The 18,198-nt window shown below is 40.8% G+C and overlaps 2 protein-coding genes and 1 long non-coding RNA gene across 3 annotated transcripts in view; 1 reads left to right on the plus strand and 2 right to left on the minus strand.

Moving 5' to 3' along the window:
• Positions 1-18,198, minus strand: part of LOC116038066 (NACHT, LRR and PYD domains-containing protein 3-like) — a 1,733,742-nt gene that overhangs the window by 1,054,540 nt on the left and 661,004 nt on the right. The gene's annotated exons all lie outside the window — the stretch shown is intronic.
• The window catches only part of LOC116034665 (NACHT, LRR and PYD domains-containing protein 12-like), a 575,637-nt gene that overhangs the window by 524,276 nt on the left and 33,163 nt on the right, over positions 1-18,198 (minus strand). The window lies entirely within an intron of this gene.
• Positions 6,882-9,598, plus strand: LOC116066831. Its single transcript, XR_004109056.2, has 3 exons — positions 6,882-7,023; positions 8,017-8,023; positions 9,422-9,598. It is a non-coding gene; the product is annotated as an uncharacterized LOC116066831 (long non-coding RNA).

Consider the following 18,198-nt stretch of genomic DNA (forward strand, 5'->3'; position numbering starts at 1 on the left):
ATATATATATATATATATGTGTGTGTGTGTGTGTGTCTGTGTGTGTGTTTGTATATATGTGTGTGTGTGTGTGTGTATATGTGTGTGTGTGTGTGTATATGTGTGTGTGTGTGTGTGTGTGTCTGTGTGTGTATATCGTACCTGTGTGTGTGTGTGTGTGTGTGTGTGTGTCTGTGTGTATGTGTGTTTGTGTGTGTGTGTGTGTGTGTGTATATGTGTGTGTGTGTGTGTGTGTGTGTGTGTGTGTGTGTGTCTGTGTGTGTATATATGTGTGTGTGTGTGTATCGTACCTGTGTGTGTGTGTGTGTGTGTGTGTGTGTATATGTGTGTGTGTGTGTGTGTGTATATGTGTGTGTGTGTGTGTGTGTGTGTGTGTGTGTGTGTGTATCGTACCTGTGTGTGTGTGTGTGTGTGTGTGTGTATATGTGTCTGTGTGTGTGTGTGTGTGTGTGTGTGTGTGTGTGTGTGTGTGTGTGTGTGTGTGTGTGTACCGGGGATGATGAAAACTCTTCACTGGATCAAACCCGGCAGGTGAGATAACGTTACGTGTGTTGTTGGCGGTTGGTCCAAGATGGCGACCTATGCAGACGTCTTATTCTGAGCTCCGAGACTCTGACTGAGTACCAACGGTTTAAATTGACTTATTGAAAATAAATCATCGATAAACGAAGGAGTGGAACGCTGCTCTTGCATCTAGTAAGTTCATTCGTCTGAATAAAAGGACGTTTACTGGTCAAACTTTGTGAAGTAGCAACTAGCTTACAAACTGTCAGCTGTTAGCTAAAGTGTTGCTAACAGCCAGGACACGTGTGCTAAGATGTCAAAGAGAGATGCCAAGAACGTGAGAAAGGGAGGCCTGATAATGGATATAGATGTTGATAATTCGTTCTCTGGTTTATGTACACCTCTTCCTGATACTCCCACGAAAAGCCCAAATCCCAAGAAGGTCTGCACCAAAAAAGAGGAAACGTTATCAAATGCTGACATCCTAAAAGCCATTAATGGCTTGAATGACCGTTTTTTGAAGTTTGAAGAAATGATAATGAAAAATACAGCTGAGATTGCTGGAGTGCAGGAAAATGTGAATGGGCTGGAAATCCAGTAGAAAGGAACTGATGACACAGTGAAGAAGATGAGTGACCAGATGACAACCTTGAGGAGAAACAAGAAGAGTCGGAGCGGTACAGTAGGAGATGGGATCTCCGTCTTCTGAATCTCCCAGAAAGCAGCAACGAGGATGTGAGGAAGGAGGTGCTGGAGATTATCGCTGAAATCATCCCAGAGGAAAAGAGCAAGCTTGGATTCATGGTGGACACCGTGCACAGCTTCCCTCAACGCCGACGTCATGAAGAGAAAGAATCTTGGGATGACTGAGGATTTAACCCAACAGGAGAGACAGTGCAGAAATAAACTTTGGCCTCTTGTGAAGCAAGCGCGCGCTGACGGAAAGAAAACTAAATGGCAGGGTCCTGCTGCCATCATTAACGGTGTGAGACACACTGCGTAACTTGTTATATTTCCATTAATATGAGGTCAAATGTTCACACTGCTTAACTTGCTATACTTCCCTTAATGTGAGGTAAAATGTTTAAGTTAAATATGCCACCCAATCTTAAGGGGTAACTTTGTTCTCCCTGTATACAATTCAAAGGGCAATATGTTCACTCCACTAGTTAAAATAAGATTTTTTTTAGGAGTTAATTGAGGTACTCATGTTCAGAGCTTCCCACTTGACGGTGAGTTAATCTCTGATATTCCCTATCTCAGAGTATCTTTTCCTTAACTAGTTCCTATAACCTTAACAGACATCCAGTTCAGATTTTTCTCTGTTTTCCTTCATTATGACAGACTTCCCTTTTAGTTCCTTAAAAATAATATCTTTTAATGTCAGGGGTATACGTGACAGCACCAAAAGGAAATACATTTTTTTGTTCAGTAGACTAAATAATGCTGATTTGATATTTTTACAAGAGACTGATTCCGTGGACAGTGATGTGAAATTTTGGAGTGCTCAATGGGGCGATAAATGTTATTTTTGTCATGCCTCTCAACAATCAGCAGGTGGCGCCATTCTCCTTAACAATTTTAAAGGAGATATAGTTGAATCAATGATCTCCAATGAGGGCAGATGGATAATCTTGGTTTTCAAATTAGACAATTCCTTCTTTATAGTTTGCAATTTATATAACTATAACAATACAGCTCTAGCAAAAAATATGTTTTTACAACTCTGTATGAAACGTGAAGCCTTTAAAAACAAATATAAGGATGCACACTTGATTATTGGAGGCGATTATAACGATGCTCCAGATGATCTTGTAGATAGAGTACCTGTAAGATTAATTCCACTTTCAAGATTCAAAAGTACTGCATATATTTGTGAACATCTGGCAGTTATAGATATTTGGCTTTTTTAAACCCTGACATTAAGGAATTTACATGGAGCAACGTCAGCAGGTCCTTACAGTCTAGAATTGATCTATGGCTTATATCTCCCTCTTGTCTGCAATTTGTGTCAGAATCATTACATAGCTATGCCCCACTTTCTGATCATAAATTAATTTCAATCCACTTAGCAGGAACAAAGCAACAAAATGGTAATATACGTGGTTATTGGAAACTAAATAATAATTTATTAAAAGATGATGAGTTTTGTGATTCAGTCAAAAAAACAGCCAAAAGCATATTTGGTAATAACGAAGGGAATCACATACAAAAATGGGAATATTTCAAGTTTAAAATTAGAGAAATAGCAATTAAACGAAGTAAAGTAATTAAAAAAAATAACTTAGCTAAAGAAATAAATATTATGGATAAATTGAATGTTTTAATGAGTAAGGATAATCTTTCAGAGGAAGAAGAAATAACGTTGAAAAGATTAAAAGAGGAAATAGATAATATGTATATTGAAATGGCTAAAGGGGCATTTGTAAGGTCTCGAGCAAAATGGTTGGAACAAGGGGAAAGAAATTCAAGTTACTTCTTTGCTTTAGAGAAGCGAAATCGTAAGAGAAATAATTTAACTACTCTTAAAATTAATGATAACATCACCTCTAATTCTTTAGATATTTCAAGATATGTTGGTACATTTTATAACAATATATATATATATATATATATATATATATATATATATATATATATATATATATATGTCAAATATTCAGTTTGATGAATGTGATAGATTTATCGAGTCCGTTAAAGCATTTACACCAACTATATCTGAACAATTTAAAATGGACTGCGAACGTCCCATTACTAAAGTGGAAATCTCAGAGGCTGTTAGCTCAATGAAAAAAGGGAAATCTCCGGGTAATGATGGGCTTTCAGTCGAATTTTATTTGCATTTTTGGGAAACTATTGAAAATCCTCTATTTGATTTATTCAAAGAATGCACTTTAAAAAAGGAAATGTCCACAAGTATGAAGCAAGGTTTAATATGTCTTCTCCCTAAACCTGATAAAGATCACTTATTGATAGAAAATTGGAGACCTATTACGCTCTTAAATATCAACTACAAAATTGTATCATAAATTTTTGCTAAACGATTAAAAAGAGGTCTTCATGAGATAATAAGTGAAACACAAACAGGTTTTCTGTCTAACCGTCACATTAGCTCTAATATAAGACTTGTTCTCGACCTGCTGGACTATTCTGATAACATCAATACTGACGCACTGATAGTATTCCTTCATTTTTATAAAGCATTTGATACGGTACAACACTATTTTTTACTCAAAGCACTTCAAATTTTTGATTTCGGACAAAATGTTATATCTACAGTTGAGATGTTTTATAAATATATTGATAGTTCTGTGATATTATATCCAAACTCCACAAAAAGATTTCCTGTACTGAGATCAGTTCGCCAGGGCTGCCCTATTTCACCGTTCTTGTTCCTGCTGGTGGTTGAATTACTGTCATTACATATTCAACATAATCCTATTATTAAAGGTTTGTCTATTTTTGGTAAGGAAATTAGAGTTACTCAACTAGCGGATGATACGGCTCTCTTTTTGAGTGACAAACATCAGATTGAATATGCTATATCCCTAATTGACCAATTTTCAGCTGCTTCTGGTTTAACACTTAACAAATCTAAATGTGAAATTTTATGTTTGTATCAGACTGAAGAGGAAAATATGTTTAATATACCTGTTAAGAAATGTGTATAATATTTAGGTATTCATATCTGCAAGGACCACAAGGAACGTCAACAACTTCATTTATCGTCTAAATTGAAGAAGACTAAAACCATGCTGAATTTACGGCTTCAAAGAGACATTTCTATTCTAGGTAGGATTCTTTGGACTAAAGCAGAAGGGATTTCAAGATGTGTCTACCCTGCCCTCTCTCTCAATGTCCATGATTCAACATGTAAAGACATGAATTCCATATTTACGAATTTTGTATGGAAAAACAGACACCACCATTTACAAAAAGCGGTGCTCTCTGGTTGTAAGGATGAAGGTGGATTTGAACTTCTGGACTTTTTGGACTTGAATTACACCTTTAAGCTGAAATGGTTGAAGGAAAGTTTGAGAGCACCAGTCTTTATAGTACTTTATCCCCAATATCATCTTTAATAGTGTAGGAGGTCTTAAATTTGTATTGAAATGTAACTACAATATTACAAGATTGCCGTTAAAACTATCCCGATTTTATCAACAAGCTCTTTTGGCCTGGAAGCTGTGTCCTTCTCACAACTTTTCTCCACACAAGTCTATCTTATGGAATAATGAATGCATCACTAGGGGGAACAAGTCACTCTATTTGCAAAAATGGATCGATAGAGATATTATCTTCATAAAAGATCTTTTTGATTGTAATGGTCAATTACTTAATTATGAATATTTTCTCAGAGAGAAGGCATTCCCAATAACGTTCAAAGAATATAATTCAGTTTTCAAATCTATACCTAATGGCATATTAGAATTAATGAAAAGTTAACTAAAACAAAATGAAGTTACTGGTTTTAATTTTCCTCTTTATATAAACGGTATGGATATTATGAGCAGCACTTGTACTAATAAGCACATTAGAAAATGCTTTCTAAATTTAAAGAAAATAACTATAATAAATTCTTCTGTAATTCTCATTTCACTGATGTTAACTGGCTTAGGGCATGGCTTGTTCCCTTTAGATGTTGTATCACAAACAAAGTTAGGGAATTACATTTGAAAATATTACATAATATATACCCTACAAACCTATTTGTATCTAAATTCATGCCTGTTGATGATTATTGTAGTTTTTATAAAACAGAACGAGAGTCGTTAACCCATCTTTTTATGGTTGTTCATTTTGTATTGCATTTTGGAAAAGCTTTGAAGATTATATGGTATCTACAACAAAAACACAACATACAATCGCACTTGAAGGGAAACATATTATTACTTATTTTGAATGTAAAGATAGAAAGTTATGTAATATTGTAAATCTCTTTATTTTATTAGGTAAGTTCCATATTCGTAAGGCGAAATTTTCCAGATCAACACCGAGCTTCAGACTATTCCAGGTTGAATCTGACATGTACCTTGACCCCGCATTTCCACAGGATGTGGAACTCCGCCGTCCGTCAATACCCACCGGGTCCGGATTAGTTGCGTAGCGGCTGCGGCCAGCCGACCACGAGATCTCGCGAATTCACGTATGTTTGCGCGATATAACAGGATGTAGTTTCTATAAACAGAACCACAAAACCAACAACAGTTAGTTTCCATCCAGAGGAGTAGAGGGGAAACTACTCTGAGCTGTGTTTTCAAGGTGTAGTGCAGGGAGATATGACCTGCCGTGAGCACGGTGTATTTTATTTTGAAAAGTAACTGGATTTTTTATTTTGTTTCTCTGCTCGACTTCCTGTCCCGCACAATCTGAATTGTGCTGAATTGCTGCGGAGCTCTCCGTCGTCCGTCAAAAATAGAAGCTCTGCGTATCTGCTGCGGAGGGCTGCAGACTGACGGAGCTGGGACGGAGTCGGGACGCAGACGTTCTGCAGTCTCAGTGTGGAAATACACACATTGACTTTAATGGAAACCAAAGGACTCCGTCGTCGTTTCAGAGACGTTCTGCAGACGTTCTGCATCCAGTGGAAATTGCCTGTGAGTCTCTTAAGTTGGTATCCAATAAGAAAGCTATATTAATATCTGATGTCTACTCTAATCTCTTTGTTTAACTGCTCCTGCTGTCTACATTATTAACGATTTTTGAAAGTCTGTCCCCTTTGTATCTTTATTTCCTTCTATTTAGACTATTATTTTCATTTTTACTTTTATATTATATTATTTGTATATATTTTTGTATTTTATTTGTCTACGTATTGCAATGACTGAACTTCTGTAAAATACTTTTTTGAAATAAAGTAAAAATAAAAAAATACATGTGTTGTTTAACAGAGCTAAGCTAGCTAGCTTACATTTGGACTGCTGTTGATGCTCCGTTACTGACTGAAAGATTTAATGACTGTAGACACTGACTACTCATTACACAAGCTGAACATGTTTCCTAAAATATGAAATCCATCCCCCCCCTGTCTTCTTTCCTCACTGATACCAACAGTGAAGTCTTCAACACAAACATATTAATGTGGGAGGGAATCAAACCTCCAACAGACTCAATGAGACAGCTTTTCTGTCCCATTGATGACATGTTACTGCAGTAAAAGTACTAATAGCACAGAGTGAAGTTACAGCAGCTGGCTGAGCAGATAACTAACGTGGAGAGAAAACAGACAGACTCTCTGCTCCCTGAACGCAACACAATATGAAAATGAAAAAGTGAAAGACTAACATACTGGACTGCTCTGATTGGAGGGTTTCTCACGCTGCAGCTCCACCTGGAAGACCTCTGGGACACCCAGACATCTTATCATGTGTAAAAGTTAAACAGAAAGACCACAAACACTCTCACAGTAACTTTATGCTTTTATTGTGAAAAGAGACAGAACTCAAAACTAAACATGACACAAGTCAACGGCATTTCTACAATTTCATGATCACAGCTTCCATCTTTAAAGGACTGGAAGTGGAAGTAGTTTACAATGCTCCAAGGGCGTAAATCCCAGGGGGGTAAATCCCCCTATAAGGGTTGTCATGTAGAAATCATCATTAAAACAATGCGGTGTACTGTAAATAACATAATGATGTATACTTAAAATATCTGTGTAGGTAGTAAAACAATACAAACCCCAAAAAATGCTTTTTAAGTTTAGAAACATTTTGAGTCCCCCCTCCCTTGCCTCACAGTGGTTTGGTCCACTGCCTGCTGTACGTCAGGATCTGCACTCGACTCACAGTCACATCGGTAGTGACAGGAATGTAGTAAGTAGGCCGTTCAAGGCTGTTTTATTCACATTAAACATCGGATGAAGTTGTTCTTTTCTCAAATAGAAATGATGCTGAGTAATTAATGAATTAGTCATGACAAAACGTTCGCTATGTTAGTGTAATATAATGTAACGTTACCTAGCTTATTTAATAGCTTGTTGGATAGAAATGCACCCGCTACAACTAATGTTACCACATTATGTGTGTAAACTGATATTAGGGTTAATATTGAAGATCTACAGTTGTGTTTTGCTCAATATGAAGTTAAGTGGCTGATCAGTTAAATATATATCCTCTGTCCCAGACGAGACCTAATATTCATGTGGAGGACGCAGATCATTTTATAATTATAATTATCATATGACCGTGTGGTGAACCTGTGAACCTAACTCATATTTAGACATCTAATGGTAAAGATTTGTGTTGTTGTTGCTCAGATAAAACGACAGAGAAAAGAAAAACAGACATAAGATCCTCATATCAAGATAATTTGGTAACGTCTTTATAAGAATGGGTGCTTATGGAAATACTAAGGTCACTCTGTCACAGTAGCCTCGTGAGACCGTCCTGATCTCACGAGCTCCAGTTTTCCACTCGCAGATCAGTCTGGCATCTTGAGACAGAGAAAATTTGGAGCTGTTTCTGTGTCTGTAGCTTTAAATGCTATTGAGGAGGAGAGAGGGGGGGCAAGGTGGAGGGTGTGTGTGTGTGTGTGTGTGTCTATGTGTGTGTGTGTGTGTGTGTGTGTGTGTGTGTCTATGTGTGTGTGTTTGTGTGTCTATGTGTGTGCCTGTGTGTGTGTGTGTGTGTCTATGTGTGTGTGTGTGTGTGTCTATGTGTGTGTGTGTGTGTGTGTGTGTCTATGTGTGTGTGTTTGTGTGTGTGTGTGTGTGTGTGTGTGTGTGCCTGTGTGTGTGTGTGTGTCTATGTGTGTGTGTGTCTGTGTGTGTGTGTGTGTGTCTATGTGTGTTTGTGTGTGTCTGTGTGTGTGTGTGTGTGTCTATGTGTGTGTGTGTCTGTGTGTGTGTGTGTGTGTGTGTGTGTGTATGTGTCTGTGTGTGTGTGTGTGTGTGTGTGTGTGTGTGTGTGTGCCTGTGTGTGTGTGTCTGTGTCTATGTTTGTGTGTGTGTGTGTGTGTGTGTGTGTGTCTGTGTCTATGTTTGTGTGTGTGTGTGTGTGTGTGTGTGTGTGTGTGTGTGTGTGTGTGTGTGTGTGTGTACTGAGACTCAGAGGAACGATCAGACAGGAGTTTGAGTTATTTTATCATCCAACACAACCAGCTCAGGATCAACTACAACTCCCATGATGCTTAGACACAAAAACGTTAAAGCAGCCATATTATGCTCATTTTCAGGTTCATAATTGTATTTTAAGGTTGTACCAGAATAGGTTTACGTGGTTTAATTTTCTAAAAACACCATATTGTTGTTGTACTGCACCGCTCTCTCTCACTGCTGCAGATCCTCTTTTCAGCTGGTCTCTGTTTTAGCTACAGAGTGAGACCTCTTTTCTTCTTCTTCTTCTGTACTATCTTTGATTGCACTTGCACATGCCCAGTAGCTCAGATGTAGCTCATGTCAGCTAGCTAGCTCCATAGACAGTAAAAGAAAGGCTGTTTCTACAACTTGGGTCAGTTACAAGGCAGGATTAGCTGGGAGACTTCTAAATGAGGGCGCACATGGAAGTAGTTCTTTTGTAGATTATGGTGAACTTGTGTGTGTTGTAGCAGTGCTTTGCTACTGAGAACGAGGTAGCATGCTAGTGTTAGCATTGGCGTTAGCATGCTAACGCTACGAGCTAATGTTGCGGTTAGCCTGCTGTTTCGGCTTGTGACGTCACAAGCCGTGCAGATGTTGACCAGCTCACCCAGAGACTGAAGGCAGGACACATTCAGAAACCGTATCTCACTCTAAACAGCATGGATGGATTTTTATCAAAGTTTGTATGTGTGTGGAAGCACCAGAGACACAACATAACACCCCAAATCCCAGAAAAAGTGATTTTTTCATAATATGGGCACTTTAAAAAGAGCAACAAAACGCATTTCTACAATTTCATGATCACAGCTTCCATCTTTAAAGGACTGGAAGTGGAAGAAGTTTACAATGTTCACGAGGAATCTGTTCAATCATTCTGAATTATTTTATACAAAGTTCATTCATTAGTTCATAACAATAAGCTGACATATTTCTGTAAGTGTGATCCTGTACAGACTCAACTGATCAGCAGTGAGAAACAGGAGGAGACTCTCCGTCCTACACAGGACTCAGAGACACTGAGGAACCAGGAGACCTGAACCTGAACCCAGGATAGAGAGTCTGAGTGAATGTGGTGTTGAAGGTGTGGAGGAGGATCAGTGAGTCAGAGGAGACTGAGTAGAAGGACAGAGAGCCAGCAGGACAGTCCACATACACTGCTACTCTGTTAGAGACAGAGGAGGAGATGGATGTTCTGATGTTATTGTGACAGACAGAGTAACCATCATCAGAGCAGATCAGACTCCAGGACTGATCATTACCTCCAAACACACAGTCTCTAATGTCTCCTCTCCTCCTGATTCCTCTGTAACTCACTGATATTGAAACCCTTCCTCTCATCTCGACCTCCCAGTAACAGCGACCAGTCAGACCATCTCTACACAGCAGCTGAGTCCAGTAGTCAAACCTCTCTGGATGATCAGGATATGACTGATCCTCGTCCACTAATGTCACCTTCCTGTTGTTGTCAGACAGTTTGAGTTTTCTGTTCACTGTGTTTGTGTCCAGTGTGAGTTCACAGGAATCTGACGGAGAGAAGGAGACACAACACAGCTGCAGTTATTAACCAATCAGCACGTAGATGATGACATCAGAGGGTTGAATGAGTGATGTCACAGTTTGATGAATGAAATTTAAAACAGACTTACACTTCCTCAGACCTGGTGTCAAATATCTGACTCCAGCAGGCTCCACCCTGAAAGGAGGAGGGGGGGGGGGGGGGGCATTACATCACTCTCACACACACAGCTTCATCCTCATCACATGTAGGGCTGGAATTACTCATTTATATTCATATTTGGGCTGTCAACCAATTACAATATGTAATCAGTTTAATTTCCTTTAAAGAGTCCAATCATAAGAGAGAGAGAGAGAGAGAGAGAGAGAGAGACAGAGAGAGAGAGAGAGAGAGAGAGAGAGAGAGAGACAGAGAGAGAGAGAGAGAGAGAGAGAGAGAGAGAGAGAGAGAGAGAGAGAGAGAGAGAGACAGAGAGAGAGAGAGAGAGAGAGAGAGAGAGAGAGAGAGAGAGAGAGAGAGAGAGACAGAGAGAGAGAGAGAGAGGCAGAGAGAGAGAGAGAGACACAGACACAGAGATTTGAATTTTAAGGAACTTTATTTAATCAATGTTCCCTCCTGTTATTTCTAAATAATCTCTTTTCAACAGACCAATAAATCCATCCAGACATAACCATCAACTACATGACATCACCTCCTGAGAGAAAAGGAGCTGGTCTCCTTCAACAGAGCTCAACACATCACCATGGGCCCAGATCACATCCTTCATCTCTTTAGAAGAATTAAAATCAATCCTGATTCTGGCTTTCACCATCCCAGTGAACAGTAGAGTTACATCAATATCAACAGAGTCATCCTCCTTCCTCTTCCTGCTCACATACACGGCCATCTTTGATTGGTCCAGGATGAAGTTTAACAGCTGACATTTATATTTTGCAGCTTTACTCTACCTGAACCCCAGGATGAACATGTGTTTGGAGAAGACCTCCCCTACCTTACTGAACACTTTCTCCAACAACAAGAACAACGGAGGCAGACGCACACACTCAGAGTAACAATGAGACACAGTTTCTGTCTCATCACAGTCAGGACATTTGTCCCTAACACCAGGACTAATGACAGACACTAACTTATTGACTGACACTATCCCGTGTAACACTCTCCACTGGAGGTCAGCTACTCTTTTAGTTAACGCTGGTTTATATAAACTCCTCCACGCAGGTTGGACATCAGCCTCCAAACCCAGATGTCCTCTCCACGGTGTGTCCACCCGTTCATGGAGCTTACTCTTATTTAAACACAGCACCATCATTTTATAAAAACCCTTCCCTTTCACCTCTTTCATGTCTAAAGTGCAGTGCTTTACATCTAAAAAACGACCACATAGTGATCCAGACATGGACGGACACATAAACCAGGGAAGGAATCATCAGGCTGAGATGTGGTCAGACCACCAGTATATTGCTCCAACATGATGGATTCATGTCCAGACAGTTTGTTCTTCCAGTGGTCCAACAGTTTGGTGATGATCCTGACTGATCTCACCCCCAGAACAGCTGCCAAAGCAGCAGCATTGTCTAGTTTTGGTCCTGTGATGTCCACCACCGTCCCCAGCGTGATGGCTGAACCAGCCCAGCAGGGGTAATCCAACCGATCCCCGTACACCACCGGTTCCTGCAGCAGCCAGTGTAGGGAGTCACCTTGCAGCCGTCTCTCCTTAACCAACAGCTTCCACACGGTGAACACGCCTCGATAGAAAGGAGGCAAAGTCTGGACACTCAGCTTCCTCACATCCATCAGGAACAGAGAATCTTCACTCATCACCTCCCGAAGCCGAGAAGCGAGAGCTTTGGACAGGATCTTGTAGTCCCCACACAGCAGAGAAACAGGTCTCCAGTTCTTTATTTCCTGTAAATCTCCTTTCTTCGGGAGCAGGGTGATGACCGCCCTTCTGCAGCTCAGCGGCAGACGTCCTCTGCTCAAGCTGTCCTGGAACACCTCCAGCAGATCTTCTCCAATCACGGGCCAGAAGGTCTTGTAGAAATCTACAGGCAGCCCGTCGATGCCCGGTGCCTTACCGTTCCCCAGACTCATCAGAGCAACATACAGTTCATTCAGGGACAGTAGATCTTCCAGCACCGTGTTGTTGGCAGCGCCCACCTGAGGAAGGCCGTCATAGAAAGAAGCAGCTGACTCAACGTCTTCCACATACTCCTCTCTGAACAGGTCTTTGTAGAACGAGGTGGCATATCTCCTGATCTCAGGGGTTCCCGTGATCGTACCTCCATCTTCAGAGCGTAGGGAATGGATGATCTTTCTTTGACCATTCTTTCGCTCTAGACCAAAGAAAAACTGCGAGGGGGCATCCATCTGGGAAGCGTTGATGAAGCGGCGGCGGACCAGAGCCCCCTGTGCTGTGATGCCCAACAGGTTGGCTACAGCAGCCTTTTAGACTTTAAGAGCTTCAACATGCCCTTGATTTCCTGTGGAATCCACCACATCCTGTAATTCCACTATTTCAGTATCCAGGTCTTGAAGAGACCTGGTAATGTGCTTGGTGACATTGCGAGTATATTGCTGACAAAAAAGTTTCACCTGAACCTTTCCAATATCCCACCACTGCTGCATGATGGGAATCTGGGCTTCTGGCTCTGGTGTAGACCCCACACACACTCAAACCCCTCTTTAAAAGAGTTATTATTTATAAGTCCAGTATTAAAGTGCCAATATGCGCTGTGCAATTTTACATTTTGAATATAGACAGAACACTGGACAAGACAATGGTCCGTAAAACCAACAGGAGTTATTACACACTGTTTAAAAACACCAAAATGGTGTTTAAAACAATAGAAGCGGTCCAGCCTGGCCAAAGACAACATGTTGTCTCTGGAATGACTCCAGGTGTACCGCCTGGCGTTCATGTGAAAACCTCTCCACACATCCTCCAGCTCACAGCTCTCCATCAGACGCCTGAGTCTGGCCGAGGAAGCAGGATGAGGCTCCAGGTGATTACGGTCTAAAGAGGGATTCTCTGTGCAGTTAAAGTCACCTCCCAAAAACTAAAAATCATCAGTACAATCCTGAATGACATCACACAAAAGGTTTAAAAATGTCATTCGTTCAATGGCCAAAACTGGAGCATACACATTTATAAAAATAAGTTTTACATTTTCATACTGAACCTTAATTTTTATAATGTGGCCACACATGATGTCCTCCACACTAAAGGAGCTGGGACGAAAGCCCTTAGAGAAGAGCACCCCGACCCCCCCACTGTTGGAGGCCTTATGGCTGAGAATAACCCCCCCAGGCCACTGCTTCCTCCACTCACTCTCATTCTCCACATCACTGGGAGTCTCCTGCACAAAGATAACATCTAGATGTTTGAACTCCATCAGTTTAAACAGAGAAGCTCTTTTTACATCACTTCTTGCTCCATTTATGTTTAAGGATCCAATGTTTAAATCCGCCATTAAAAAGAAAAGAGCCAAAAAACACACACAACAAGTATGTGGAGAAACATATTAAAACTAGTCATCATCTTCAATGAGTTGAGCTCTGGCTTTAGTCACCAGTTTGTTGAGGCGGTAAACCTCTTGGATAGTGAACCCTTCTGTCTCTTTCCTCAGCCAGGCCACAGACCTGATCAACCCTCTCAGATCAGGAAGAACTGCTCCGTCTTAACCGCCCTGATCCCTTTAGTGTCCTGCAGGAACTTCTTGATCTTATCCAGAGGATAAAGAGTTAACTTCTCTGCCTGGGATGCTGTCCACTCACAATCCTCCTCCTCCTCCTCATCATCATCATCATCATCATCATCATCATCATCATCATCATCATCATCATCATCACACAGATCCTCCAGCAGCTTTTTAGCTTTAGCATCATTCTGCTCTTTGTTACTGCTTTTTCTTTTACTGGATCTTATAGTAACATCCATCTCTTCTGACAGATTTTCAGCCAGAGCATCATCAGCCACATTAATAACATTCTGACTGCAGCTTGTTTTATTTGCACTGGCTTTCTCTTTCCCTGTCTGTTTGTTATTTTCTGCTTTCTCATTAGACTGGGTGTTTCCTTCATTAACAGTTGTATTTCCACACTCATGTTGTACAACATTTTTCTCCTTTTCCTGCGTGTCTTTCTCTGTTACCTGTGCAGTTTCTGCACACTGTTGCGCACCTGCCGAATCTGAGTCAGCCGCAGGTGGCGCAACATCTGAGTCTGAGCCCCCCGGAGGCTCTGAGACCCCCAGAGGCTCTGAGCCCCCCAGAGGCTCCGCGGCCCGGTAGGCTGAACCGCCCAGCCCAGCCGGACTGGGAGCCGGTTCAGCAGGACCGGGAGCCGTCTCGGCCGAAACGCTCGGACAGGAACGGACCAAATGACCCTCCTCCCCGCATCCAAAACACTTCATAGTATCAGAAGTCACAAAAACAACATAACTGAAGCCTTCAACTTTAAAACTGAACGTTAAATTTAGATCAGCCGCGTTGTCTTTTAAAATCATGAAGGCTTGTCGTCTGTGACACACTACGTGTTTGAGTTTGGGTGATTTACATCCGAGCAGAACCATTTTAATGGGAGACATCAGCTGGCCGTACCGGGACAGCTCTTTGGCCAAATCCTCATTTTTAATGAACGGAGGTGCGTTTGAAATCGTTATTCTTTTAGCTGGGCTCACCAGCGGGAGAACCGGGGTGAAAGTATCCCGGATTACAATTCCTTTCTCCACCACAGTCTCAACCTTCGCCACATCATCCAGGAAAATCACCACTGCCTTGTTCATACGGGAGGCAGACTTCACACTGTCAAAGCCCACAACCTCCCCGACAGCATAGCTGGCCTCCTCCACTGAACAGCCCACATGAGGGGAAATCCTCACCGCATGTCGGCGTGTCAGCTTCTCCAGCACCGCATGGCCGCCAAACACGGGCATAATGCCCGGCTGACAACCAAACTATCCCAACAAAACCCTCCACCAACTAATAACTAACAACTACACAACAAAATAATCACATACACAACCCCAAATACACAGAAAAACAAAGATAGAAACTCACACACTCCATAGACTCACTCAGCACTCAGAGAGAGAGAGAGAGAGAGAGAGAGACAGAGAACGAGAGAGAGAGAGAGAGAGAGAGAGAGAGAGAGAGACAGAGAACGAGAGAGAGAGAGAGAGAGAGAGAGAGAGAGAGAGAGAGACAGAGAACGAGAGAGAGAGAGAGAGAGAGAGAGAGAGACAGAGAACGAGAGAGAGAGAGAGAGAGAGAGAAGAAGAATAGTAGACATGTTTGATTGAAGCTCTACAGAAATAACAAATAAATAGTTTAAACTGAGATAAACCTACTAAATTAAAATAAATCAGATGTTAAAGTGATGGTTGGGAGTAATTTCACCCGAGGGTCCTTTGCACCACGACCTCGAGCCAAACACCCCCAGAAGCTTTTTCACCTGGGTCCAACATTGGGAGAGTTAGCATTATCAGCTGGTTAGCTTAGTGCAGGCGCTAATGGATCCAAGAGTGTATCTCGTAAGTTACCCTGTCGATACACGATCCGTTCTGCCTGCACAATTCGTTCTGCACATGCGCAAAATGTTCGCGCATGCGCGGTTGTACGAGGATTTACGACACTGCACGATCAGCTAATTCGGCTAACCGCTGACAGCTAGGTTCAGTCTAAAATAACAGAGAGTATAAGTGGGAGGTTTCTTTCACTTAAATATGCGAGTTTGATTGATGACAGCCAGGTCAAGAGGTCACGACCTGTCAAAATTTTGATTGATGTTTGACAGGTGTTTCTGACGCAATCCTTCCGGAACCTTCTAGAAAGAGGGCGTGCCTCAGACCGGATGTTTCCTGGGAGGAGTCCGGAAACTGCATATTAATGCATCGAGACAGGAAATTGCGTGTTTTTAAATGAGCCAATGGGCGTGATACGGGAAATTGCATTTTTTTAAAATGAGCCAGTGAGAGAAGAGGGTGACAGGAAATACGTAGATGATGGTTTTGAATGAGTTAAATATCTTTATCAGTATTTGTTATACTATTAGTTTATGTTTAAGATTGTTAAATCCGATTGTTAATGCATTCAATGTCTTTTAATAATATAGGAATGAACGCAAACAAAAAATATTAAAGCTATTAAACTATTTAAGCTGACATCCCACAAAAATATTGTCCAACGGTTACATTGTCATACTTGGTCCGACAAAGCGTGTTATCATTATATGAAATGGAACAGCTTAATAACTAATAACATGGGTCAAATTAGGTTTTACATTTTGTAGAAAATGTTGACGGTTCTGTGCATGCATCGCTCTGGTTCGTATTTTTGGTTCCCAGTGTCCTCTGCTGCTCCAAGTACATTACAATATTACAATATTGCAAAGGAGAAATTATTAAGGACTTGTTTCTGCAGCTCTTTCTGTATAAACTGAGTGCTCACCAAAAGCAGCTGTCTCCCGCGAGCCGGAGGAAGGCGTCTTATTTCAGGGGCAACTGTTTCTGTGTCTACTGGGTCAGGGGTCAACCTCTGCTCTGATGAGCATACAGTAACACACACACACACACACACACACACACACACACACACACACACACACACACACACACACACACACACACACACACACACACACACACTGTCCTCTGCCCTCCTGCGTCCTCCGCTGCTCCGTACTCATCTGGCTGTGCCTGCATCGTTCTGGCCCGGGGATCTGTGTTCACTCCCCTTTTCCCTCCACACCTATTTTTCCCATGCCCGAACACTCTACCGGAAATTACGTTTTCAGTTCAAATGAGCTAACCAGTGAGAAGTCAAAAAAAAAACATTTCACATCAACATTCCCTGTACCATAAATGTGGTATTTTTCATCAGATCACACAAAATCACACATGGCATTTGAACACATAACATACTTAACATTCATTGTGACTACTTTCTTTGAATTTTGAGTGATTTATTCAACTTAGTCACACTTTTTTTTTTTTTTTTTTTTTACGGTCAAAATGTAGGAAATTAATGGGAAAGATACACACACTCCTATAACTTTCTTGTGCTTGTGTACCATTATACAGACACAGACACAGACACACACACACACACACACACACACACACACTCGCCCCTCACTTCCTCTCTCTCTGTTCACCCCTCCCTCTCTCTCTCTCTCACACACACACACACACACACACACACACACACACACACACACACACACACACACACACAGACACACACACACACACACACACAGACACAGTACATGTTGTCATGTTGCCGCTTGTGCATGTGAACCACTAATGTTCGCCCGCACATGCATATGAATTTTAACTTGTGAATACAAAACTTATTTTGTATCATTTTAATGTAACTAGCAAAACAGATTTGTAGTGATTGACAATTCACAATGACAAACATTGACATTGCCTTAAAAGATTGGTTGTGTTTGATGTGGTGAAAGATGTCAATTTAAAAAAGATAACGTAGTAGCAAATAGTTAAGCTTGTATTAAATATACAAACGTTAAAAAATATGTGCTTTTGACATTTTTGTATTAATACAGCTGTTAAAATTATATTTTATTCTCCTTGATGTACACAATGCTTATAATAGCTGTAAAAATGTAAGATAAGATTCAACTTTGCACCCTGAACCCAATTTATTTCTTTGTAAAACGCCAACGTTAAAAGTAAGTAGTACCTTGAAGTTATATGACTTCATCAGATGCATTTATGTTTTAGCGACATTGCGTCGTAATTTCCCAATTCAGAATTAACACGTTGCCAAAATGTAAGTCTCACAGACAAGATATGGTATGTTCAACATGAATTTTAACTTGTGAATACAAAACTTATTTTGTATCATTTTAATGTAACTAGCATAACCACATACGTTTAAAAGATTGTTTGTGTTTAATGTGGTGAAAGATGCCAATTTAAAAAAGATAACATAGCAGCAAGTAGTTTAGCTAATTATATTAAAAACATTACAAACATTTTAAACCTTATGTGATCAGTGTTAAAAAAGAAAAGAAAAAAAAAAGTAAGATGAGATTCAACTTTGCACCCCGACCCAAATTTGTTTCTTTGTAAAAC

The sequence above is a fragment of the Sander lucioperca genome, chromosome 5 (genome assembly GCF_008315115.2).
Source record: "Sander lucioperca isolate FBNREF2018 chromosome 5, SLUC_FBN_1.2, whole genome shotgun sequence".
NCBI classification, from domain to species: Eukaryota; Metazoa; Chordata; class Actinopteri; order Perciformes; family Percidae; genus Sander; species Sander lucioperca.